Source organism: Anarhichas minor, unplaced genomic scaffold (genome assembly GCF_050575085.1).
Source record: "Anarhichas minor isolate MPS153535 unplaced genomic scaffold, ASM5057508v1 ptg000028l, whole genome shotgun sequence".
NCBI classification, from domain to species: Eukaryota; Metazoa; Chordata; class Actinopteri; order Perciformes; family Anarhichadidae; genus Anarhichas; species Anarhichas minor.
The window spans coordinates 9640304-9651957 of record NW_027466474.1 but is presented as its reverse complement, the minus strand read 5'-3'; the positions used below and the strand labels follow the sequence as shown (position 1 = coordinate 9651957).

Below are 11654 nucleotides of genomic sequence, written 5' to 3'. Positions count from 1 at the left end.
CATTTCAACAGAAAAAAGCTTCTTGATAAGATCATGCCGCCAATGAGGAAGTGAACCAATGGTGCATAGCCTTGCCTGTCCACAAAATGACTTAATACAGACATATAATTCACGAAATCATGACCTGAGAAGACTTACGTTTTGGGCCATGAATTTATATTGAATCATACATTAATATAGGCCACATTACAGAATGGTTTTCACAGAAACCTTTAAATTGCATTCACACTGTGCCACAGTAAATAGCTGTACTGTACAAATACTGTACAAATAATGAATAAATAGTGAAACAAAACTCAACAATTTTGAATCAAAAAAATTCTCTAAGTATAAAATCATAAGTCACCTGATATCTTTAATCAAAAACAAAAACTGACATGCTCAGGATTGAAGAGCTGGCACTAGCCACCGGTCTTGGTTTTATAATTAGATAAATTTGGCATGGATGGGTAACATCACATGAATGTGTCATGACAATGACTAAATCACCTGGTTTTTATGAGGAAAAAAAAAATTGTTTAATTGTGGTCCAACCAAACCTATAAAGAGTTATGGTGCAACAGTTGCATCTCTTTGGATTTCCTATGGTATACACATATTAAAAGGCTAACAGCTGCAACAATACTGGACATTTTGGTACCCACACAATTATTGTTTTGAACAAAGCAGCAAAATGATTCTGGATCGTTGGAGCACCTTTATAACACTCCTGTGTTGTCAATCATTCGCTCACCAGAGTATGTCGGTCAGAAGTTCAACTGTGTTCCAGTGAGAGGGTTGAACTAAAAAAAATGATCTCAGGTGGTTGTTTAAGGACACTATAACTATCATGAACCATAAACACCTATTTTATTGCTCTGTGAATCATCTGAATTGGAAGTCCATGGCTGTCAACTTTTAACCTCAAGCTATCAAACCAAATCAATCATGAAACCTAACCTCTGTCTTTGATTAAATGCACAGCAACAGCTAAAATACAAATACATATCAAATACATATATATATATATATATATATATATATATATATCTGTATATTTTGCCCATGGCACATAAATGGCTGTAAATACACAAACATATATATTATATGTGTGTATTTTATGTGTATTTTATAAATGTGTGTATTTTTATGTGTATTTTATATGTGTGTGTGTGTGTGTGTGTGTGTGTGTTTTATATATTTCACCTAAAACCTACAAAGCTAACTAAGTAAGACTAATTTAGCATAACTTTTAAAATCACACTGTAAAAGGTTATTCTATGCAAAGAGGTCCTTTCAGTGTTTCAGAAGGTGGTAAACTGTGAAAAGAAGAGTGCACTTCTAATCTATATTTGTTTCTGGCCTCACTGTTTAATGTCACGCTTGTGCGGTCGAGCACACCCTCCTATGTTTTGTAGCGTGTAAACCACACTATGGTTAACTTATGATGATCTGTGAACCCACACTCTTATTAGCTTATGCTGAGAAATGTGTGCAGAATACACTGAGCACTCAAAGTGAATAGGGTCGTTTATATTGTAAACACACCTGTCTTGTGTCAGTGACGAATCTGTGGGCCTTACCAATTTTCAAAGCAATGACGAAGGTTCTTCAGACGGCATTTCGTGGGGTGCAATTCCCTAGCTGGCATAACTTTTATTTATTCTTTTCTTATTGTCCTTGCCACATCTGTTTAAGCCCGTAATATTGTGTTTTCTGATTAGAGCACTTTCAGGCAGAATGCCTCTTTTAATCTGAAGTTTGTATTTGTTCTTTCTCTAACAATAAATACTTTTGAATCTGAAAAGTTCAGAGTTACCCTGTTGAATGTGCTCTGCGTTTTACCGTCCATCCCTTTTTCACCAAATTTCACAAAAATGGCTGTAAATTACATATCGATCTAGTCCTCAATTACATGAGGTTATATTTAATTCCAGGCAAATGGCTGCATTTGTTTTCAAATCAAACCTTCTTGAAAGTTAACTGACTGGTTTGTATTAGATCATGAAAAATAAGCAGCAATGTGCTCAACTGACTAAACTGGAAGCCACAAAGACAGAGGAAACATGTAGAACTAAATATAGAAACGTGATGGTGTTAAAAGATAAACGTGTTGAACGCTCAGTATGACAAGTTGAACAAGTTGCTCACGCTAGATTTGTCCCTCTCAGTAAAGGAGAAAAAGGGGATGTTCTTATTGTAAACACTAAGGAACTGCATGTACTTTGGTTAAATATTAACTGAACCAAATGTAAAAAGATTGTCTTCATAATTACCCCTGCAACTGACAAACCAAGTCTGTAAACCTGAAAGAAGCAGAAGTGTTAACACCATGGAAACAAATGTGTGGTTACTGCCAACTTCCTGAGAGACATTACTCTATAAACCTAACTTATGGCAAGAAAGCCAAAGGAAGATCACACGGTCTAATTTGACGTTACACAGCACCAAACGTTTAATGAATCCACACTACATATGCATGATTACACTCCGACCCCCAACTAGTCCATCCACATCTGTTTCATGAATACATTTCAATCCCAGTAAATGCAAACGTTGACATCAGGTGAGTAATACAATGACATACATTGTTGTTTTTCAAATTCATACATTATTGGAAGTTTATAGTGTTTTAACGATAAAATGAAGGTAAATATGCTCACAAATTAGAAACAAGTAAAAAGTAGGTACAATATAATCTAAAGAGAATTATATTACAGGGAAATGTAATGTAATACTGTAATATGGAATATTTTAAAACATATTTTCTGAAGAAAAAATTGTAGAAGACAACAGTGAAAGTGCTAGAAAAATAGAAAAATCTATGAGCGATATGAGATATTTTCCAACTGGAAGTCACATGAAGGTGAAAAGCCTTTTGGCCTCTTGACAGCCATCTCCTCCTTCTGCCTTCAGTGGTGCAGTCTTTAAACTCTGTGAATCACCTTCCTTTACGGACCTTGGAGTACACACACTCATCTTCTGCTGGTTGAACAGACTGTCGAGGTCGATCTGAAAACATGACTTCGCCGTACTCCACCTCCGGCCCTGCTCTTTGCTGCACCTGCCTCCCCGGTCGCTGCATGATCTTGACATCAGCATAGGTCAACTCCTGGTCATCTTCTTCTGCAGAGTGAAAGTAAAGAGTGGCACAAATATATATATATATATATATATATATATATATATATATATATATTTAATGCTGAGATATACTCAGTACTCAAGTACTGTACTTAAGTACAAATTTCAGGTACTTGTACTTTACTGGAATCTTTCTACTTCTACTTTCTACTACTTCATTCAATCAACTACAACAATAAAATCCTGCTTTTACATTCATGCATAATAATCTATTGGTATAACAGTATAACATACACTTTTCTGTATTGAATACTTTTACCGTTAATACTTTAAGCACATTTTCCTGATTATTCTTACATACTTTTAAGTAACATTTTCAATAATTGTAAAAGAGTTTTATTTTTTCCTGTGTAGTATTAACACTAAAGGATCTGAATACTTACTCCACCACGGTCTGTTTGTACAGCGGATTGTTAACAACAAGTTGACATTTTGGGAGGTACTCTCTTACTGAGAAATGGACTAAAACATTTATATCACTGGCAAGTTTGTAGAGTGGTCTCAATCTTCTCATCACATTTTCGGCAAGAAAGTGAATAAGTATGTTGCCCGATGGGTCATTGCAGTGATGAGTTGAGGAAAGGGAAGTTTTATTTTGTACCTTTAGGTTTGTTCTTTTTATTTTTCTTCTGAGAACAGACGACAGCTACCCCGACCACTAACAGAAGTACAAGTGCACCCAGTACACCAGCCGTTATTTGCAAGTAGCCTTTTTCTGTAATAAAAGACACAAGAGACACACAGATCTTTAAGTTAGCAAACATTACAGGTGTTTTTGTGGAGAATGGCAAGCAAAGATAATGGAAATGACTTAAATGAATTCACTGCAGCAGAGTTAGTTTTCACTTACTAACAAAGTCCCATGAGTCCTCACTGGGGGTGTGAGTCACAGTTTTATTGGAGGATGTGATAATATTGTAGGGGTTAATTGACACTGTGATGCCAGACTCCTTACCAGCAGGGGAGGTTGCTGTGATTGTAGTGGGAGCTGTTGTTGGCTCAATACACAGGGTATTATTGGCTGCAAACACCCACTGTGATATGTACGTCCCATTGGGTGTGGTGCAGTTAATGAATATGAAGCCTGTGAGGAAGACAGAGATCAATGACTGATGTTCAGCTCATCATTAGTATCTTAACATCAGACTTTTGTCTACTCATGCTCTCACTCACCACAGGTAGATATCTTCACCTCTTTTAAGTCACTACTGACTTTATTCTTGACCGAGCAGACCAGTTTTCCTGAGACGTGTTGTTTCAGAATGATGTTGTTTGTCTCAGTGTTTCCAGAGAGGAGCTCAGAGCCTGTCAGAGTGTGATCATCCAGAGTCCAGCTGTACTGAGGTCTCTCCGCTCCCTCAGAGGAGCAGGACACCTTCATCTCTCCCTGGGACAGACAATCAGGGACCAGCAGGACAGAGGACACAGGAGCTGAAGGAAACACACTCAGATGACTTTTCATATTGACATAATCTTCATCATTCTGTAGAGTTTCTCATACAGAGCAGTCCAGACATGGATACAGATATACAGCACGTAGAATATGAGATGCATGTAATAAATAGTTATTTACCTTGAATGGTCAACTGTAGAACCCTGTTCTCTGATTGAGTTCCATCTGAATCAAAGGTTATAAGTCTATATTCACCACCATCAGTCCTGCTCAGTTTATTGATCCTAAATGTTCCATCACTGGGAGTAAAGGATGATCTGTTTTCTATCAGATTAGACAAAATGTTATTCCTTCTCCCTTCCAGTATTACTGTATTTTTGTTCAACCATTGGTATTTATGTATTTCTGAGGCGTTGTTCATCAGCTTGAGGACCACAGTTCCTCCCAAAGGTCCATAACACTGAGCTCCGTTCTGTCTGCCATCACAGTAGGTTTCCACACCTGAACATTTTGGAACAAAAACATGAAAGTGTTTTAGGCACATTTAAGCAACAATAGTGGGTTTGGAGCAGCTGTGTCTCTAATAGACAACATTATGCAAACAGGCGTTTATTGTTTTATATGTTTGCTGAGTGTCTCAACATGACCAGTGACTGCAAAACAGTTTAGGTTCAGCTAACAGAGGTATTTTGCTGTAATACATTTTCTCATATTGTAGTTAATCACATCCAGTTATTAACAACGCATGCTGTGTTGCTGTGTTGCAGGAGAAAAATCAGGATCACATTTAGAGTTGAAGTCATTTAATAGATTAATATTTAGAAAGATTGCACAATGACGTGGGATTGATCTCCGGATTTGCTATCGTTCTTAGAAATAACTCGATTTTTCAAAAGCTACTGAACCTCAGAAGAGCTCAAATACTACATATAAACAGTAGATTGTTAAATAGTTGATCAATAACGTTGGTATTTCCTCAGAACCAACAGGTGTCTCGTCCCGCAATATTTGACCTGCACCACTGAGGAGAATGTCTAAACCCACGACTCAGTGTTAAAAGTTAAACAGCTCACCGTGAGAGACTCCGAGTATCATCACAAACAGTCCAACCACAGCCTTCATGTCTCCTCAGTGTTCAGCCTCCGTTGACCCAGTCAGCAGCTTACAGACAAACTTTTCTACTTTTCCCCCAAAAGAAAACATGCACATCTGAACAAACCTTTAACCGACCAGAGCGTTGTTGTATTCATCTTTTAATAGGCAGAGAAGAGAAAAGGAAGTGATATGGGTTTCACTTCCCCTTTTAGCCTCCAACCACATGGCCTCTGTAGGCGATGGACGGAGTGGAAGAGAGGGAAACATTCCTCCTTCCTGCTGAAAGAGGATTTGAGACTGTAGCTGGGATTTGTCATCCCTCCATCTGTTAATTTCCAATTAAATGAGTGTTTGATACATCTATCAATTATCTCTTAATGAATGATTACAAGTTAAATTTAACCAAACAATGTCTGAACCCCTCAAACTACGTCACATAAACTAATTACATACACCAAACTATATTTTAAATTAAGACTAAAGTCTTCAGATTAAAATGTAAAAATAATTCTAAATCACAAAGAAATGTGTTTAAAGTTACATGAAAATCATATTTCTGTGTATTGGAATGTATAGGCCTGATGTTCAGTTCAACTTTAAAGCCATATTGATACATTTCAGATAAACACACTGAAGGTTGAACGGTTAAATTGTTGAAAATTCAGTGAAAATAAAAGGTTAGGATCCACTAAAACACAGTTTACCAAATATGATCAGTGTAGTGGACATGAATTGGAGTTTTTATCATGTGATCTTGAATACTTGAACAGGGCAGTAAAAATGAAATTATAGTTATTACAATATTATATTTTTACATTATATCAGCCTGAGTGGTAGAGCAGCATTATACAGCTTTAGACTTTATTATTGGCCAATTAATGCTGCTGTTTCTTCAGTATACTTAAGATCTTTGCAATAAGACCAACCAAAATGTTCTGCTTTTTATTCCTGTGACAAAATTGTTCTGTGTTTTGTCAGATGTATAAAACAAGGGAAGAAAGAGGCGACAATAAACCACCCCAAGGTGCTCAGATATGTTTTCAATCACACTGCTGTTTGGTCACAGTAGTCTAAAAACCATGCTGCTTTCTCTGCAACGTCTCTGGTTACTTTGAGCTCACCTCAACAATTCATCACAACTCCCTCCTGTCTCTCCATTCAACTTGATTCAATTCAATTCAAATGGTTTTTATTGGCATGAAAGTTTCAAGAATAATGTCTCTGAAGCATCAAAATACAAAATGTCTCTTAAGACTCTGTCGCCCTCCACTGGCAACTGTTGATTAAAAACAAACGTCCTAAAACATGAAAAGACTTCTGACATTTCACTTGCAGCAATAAACAGTCATATTATAGACTTAATGTTTAGTGAGGCAGAATGTTTGTGTGGAGCCTCTTAAGACAGTAACAGATATGTGATTATGTTTTATTGATGTTTAAACGTTATCAACAGAGAGTTTTACTGAGTACAGAATTATCAATAAGCAACAGTAGCTCCTCTGTGAACCAGTGGAGGAAAACCTCACACCTACTGACACTGATGATGAGTCGGAGGTTTTATTCAACACTCAGCAGTAATTAAAGTCTGTGATCAAAATGTCAACAAAAGGATCTGATGACCGATTGATTGACAGGTTGTGAATACATAACAACAATAAAACTCAACAAAGATAAAAGTCTTAATATTTAATACTTCTAAAGGTTTAACAATATTACTCTTTGTAAACATGGGAGAACAACAGACCTCTATTTGTAATTATTAATAGATGAGAAAAAAACACAACTATTATTTACATAACAACATTTAGGAGATAAAAACTTTAGTCATATATGTGAATATAACTGTAAAATGTATGATGTATAATTACAGTTTGGTCTTTAATACACACTTTGAATGCAAAATTACCATTTTTAGAATATGCGTAGCTTCAAAGGCAAGTACCTGTAAAAACAAACAATTTATCTCTGAAACATAAACTTGTCATTCTAAGAAATATATCTGTTTCCATGCATTTTTCAGATAATCCAGTGTGTTAAATATCTGATTTACACAAAGAAGTAGGAGAAAGAAACGCTTAATCCTTCAATTCATCTGAAAAATTAAAGGTCACCACATTTGGAGATACATTGTTTTCACCAGAAAGCGTCGATGTGGAAATCTACTGTACGATAATTTCCAATTGGCATCAAAATGAGTTGCAGAGCTAATATGACAATTAAACTGTGCTGTGGGCCTCTGGATGCTTCATCACTCTCCAAAGGCAGCGACGCACTGAACATTTGACAACAAGACGATGTCTACACGCAAATTAAATCGAAGTAAAGCATCCCTCTTTCACCAGTCAACAACTGAAGTGACCGAGTGAAAAGAGTCACACGACACCGGATTCACACAGTTAAAGATCAGATGAAGACCTTCTCATTCCAACCATCACAACAGAGTTCTCCTGATCTTCAATCTGTCGACGGACAACAGAGTCTTGAGCCATCTTGTTTTTCTTTTTCTTCCAAACAAAAAAGACGGTGATCCCAATTAATGCAAGAATCACCACAGCTGCTCGCACTCCACATATGAGCCGGGAGAGATCTGCTCAGATTAGGAGACACAGAAATCACATGTGAACATAGGGCTGTGGCAGGAGAGTTGGTTTTCACTTGCTTAAGTAAACAGGGCTCATCTCTACTGGAGGAAGCACAGCTTTGATGTATGTGTGTGTGTGTGTGTGTGTGTGTGTGTGCGTGTGCGTGTGTGTGTGTGTGTGTGCGTGCGTGCGTGTTTGCCGTGCAGTTAATTAATATGAAGCCTGTGAGAAAGACAGAGATCAATGACTGATGTTCAGTTAATCATTAGTATCTTAACATCAGACTTTTGTCTACTCATGCTCTCACTCACCACAGGTAGATATCTTCACCTCTTTTAAGTCACTACTGACTTTATTCTTGACCAAGCAGACCAGTTTTCCTGAGACGTGTTGTTTCAGAGTGATGTTGTTTGTCTCAGTGTTTCCAGAGAGGAGCTCAGAGTCTGTCAGAGTGTGATCATCCAGAGTCCAGCTGTACTGAGGACTCTCCGCTCCCTCAGAGGAGCAGGTCACCTTCATCTCTCCCTGGGACAGACACTCAGAGACCAGCAGGACAGAGGACACAGGAGCTGAAGGAAACACACTCAGATGACTTTTCATAATGACATAATCTTCATCATTCTGTAGAGTTTCTCATACAGAGCAGTCCAGACATGGATACAGATATACAGCACGTAGAATATGAGATGCATGTAATAAATAGTTATTTACCTTGAATGGTCAACTTTAGAACCCTGTTCTCTGATTGAGTTCCGTTTGAATCAAAGGTTCTAAGTCTATATTCACCACCATCAGTCCTGCTCAGTTTATTGATCCTAAATCTTCCATCACTGGGAGTAAAGAATGATCTGTTTTCTATCCGATTAGACAGAATGATATTCCTTCTCCCTTCCAGTATTACTGTATTTTTGTTCAACCATTCGTATTTATGTATTTCTGAGGCTTTGGTCATCAGCTGGAGGACCACAGTTCCTCCCAAAGCTCCATAACACTGAGCTCCGTTCTGTCTGCCATCACAGTAGGTTACCACACCTGGAAATAATAATAAGGAAAAGTTTAAAAATGTATATATATCACATGGCAAGTACTGATGCACCATATAAGTCTAAGTAATGGTGCAGCCATAAAACCATGATGTCTTAGTGTTTCCTGTGAAGGTAAACATTGAGTAGCTGAGAATGAAATGTCAGTACAATGTAATAAAATATATAATTTTGTCTTTCAAGCAGTTTTCATGAACATTTTATGTGGAAATAAGGGTTCACTGGATTTATAAAGAACATGAATGAAATTTTAATGAGGTTTAATTAGTTTAAATAAAATGTTTTCAAAACAAGGTAGAGAAAAATATAAATACAAATATCTGAATCCGTTCATTTTTTAAAACAAAAAATAAAAATGTGTGGTTGAGTTGTTACTGTATACTTCCCTTAATGCAGACAGGAAAATGTTCTATATTGCAAAAGATAGATGTGACCACAAAACATTTCACCAAGAACTCATGCACAAACTTCCCTCTGCTTTACAGTACACTAAGTTATTGAATACATTGTATTTCATGTGAAACACAATGTTGTAATTGTGACTGAGCATTATCAGCATTAGCTTTATAACTGAATTTGCAATCCTCCTTTTTATGTCCAGTTTTTAAGTGAGAATGAAATAAATCTTGCATCTTGAAGCTTAAATTTACTGTCATAAATCACACCAAGCTTTCAGTTTGTTTCAACATAATAGATCTATGGCAGTCAATTGAAGATCAAAGATGAAAAGGGTCGGTGGTTCGATCCCCGGCTCCGGCTCTGCTAGTCGCATGTCGATATGTCCTTGAGCAAGACACTTAACCCCAAAATTGCTCCTGTAGCTGTGCCTACGGTGTAGAAATGTGATAGAATCTGAATTGTAAGTCGCTTTGGATAAAAGCGTCTGCTAAATGACTGTAATGTAATGTAATGAAAAAAACATGTTTAATTATATTCAGTTATTCTATGTGTCATGATTCTTGTATGAATTTGGTCCCAGCGTGGGTCAGTGGTTGTGCTGCAAAGCACATCAATGAAGATGATGTTGAACTGTATATGTTTGATCCGGCTGAATGAAATGTGTCAGTTTAAATAGTGCTGGAAGCTGTTGTTGGCTCAATACACAGGGTATTATTGGCTGCAAACACCCACTGTGATATGTGCGTCCCATTGGGTGAGTTGCAGTTAATGAATTTGTAGCCTGTGAGAAAGACAGAGATCAATGACTGATGTTCAGTTAATCATTAGTATCTTAACATCAGACTTTTGTCTACTCATGCTCTCACTCACCACAGGTAGATATCTGCACTTCTGTTAAGTCACTACTGACTTTATTCTTGACCAAGCAGACCAGTTTTCCTGAGACGTGTTGTTTCAGAGTGATGCTGTTTGTCTCAGTGTTTCCAGAGAGGAGCTCAGAGCCTGTCAGACTGTGATCATCCAGAGTCCAGCTGTACTGAGGACTGTCCGCTCCCTCAGAGGAGCAGGACACCTTCATCTCTCCCTGGGACAGACACTCAGAGACCAGCAGGACAGAGGACACATGAGCTGAAGGAAACACACAGATGACTTTTCATAATGACATAATCTTCATCATTCTGTGGAGTTTCTCATACAGAGCAGTCCAGACATGGATACAGATATACAGCACGTAGAATATGAGATGCATGTAATAAATAGTTATTTACCTTCAATGGTCAACTGTAGAACCCTGTTCTCTAATTGAGTTCCATCTGAATCATAGGTTATAAGTCTATATTCACCACCATCAGTCCTGCTCAGTTTATTGATCCTAAATGTTCCATCACTGGGAGTAAAGGATGATCTGTTTTCTATCAGATTAGACGAAATGATATTCCTTCTCCCTTTCAGTATTACTGTAGATTTGTTCAACCATTGGTATCTATGTATTTCTGAGGCTTTGGTCATCAGCTGGAGGACCACAGTTCCTCCCAAAGCTCCATAACACTGAGCTCCGTTCTGTCTGCCATCACAGTAGGTTACCACACCTGAACGTTTTGGAACAAAAACATGAAAGTGTTTTAGGCACATGAATCTAAAGCAACACTAGTGGGTTTGGAGCAGCTGTGTCTCAATCAGACAACATTATGCAAGCAGGCGTTTATTGTATTGTTTGCTGAGTGTCTCAACATGACCAGTGACTGCAAAACAAATGTTTAGGTTCAGCTAACAGAGGTATTTTGCTGTAATACATTTTGTCATATTGTAGTTAATCACATCCAGTTATTAACAACGCATGCTGTGTTGCTGTGTTGCAGGAGAAAAATCAGGATCACATTTAGAGTTGAAGTCATTTAATAGATTAATATTTAGAAAGATTGCACAATGACGTGGGATTGATCTCCGGATTTGCTATCGTTCTTAGAAATAACTCGATTTTTCAAAAGCAACTGAACCTCAGAAGAGCTCAAATACTAC

General features: G+C 37.4%; 1 long non-coding RNA gene across 1 annotated transcript; it reads right to left on the bottom strand.

The window, feature by feature from the left end:
- Nucleotides 1–2409: 2409 nt before the first annotated feature.
- On the bottom strand, nucleotides 2410–4198 carry LOC142962667 (uncharacterized). The gene is made up of 3 exons (XR_012957349.1): nucleotides 4079–4198; nucleotides 3725–3838; nucleotides 2410–3105 (listed from the first exon to the last, which is right to left on the bottom strand). It is a non-coding gene; the product is annotated as an uncharacterized LOC142962667 (long non-coding RNA).
- Between the last annotated feature and the right edge of the window lie 7456 nt (nucleotides 4199–11654).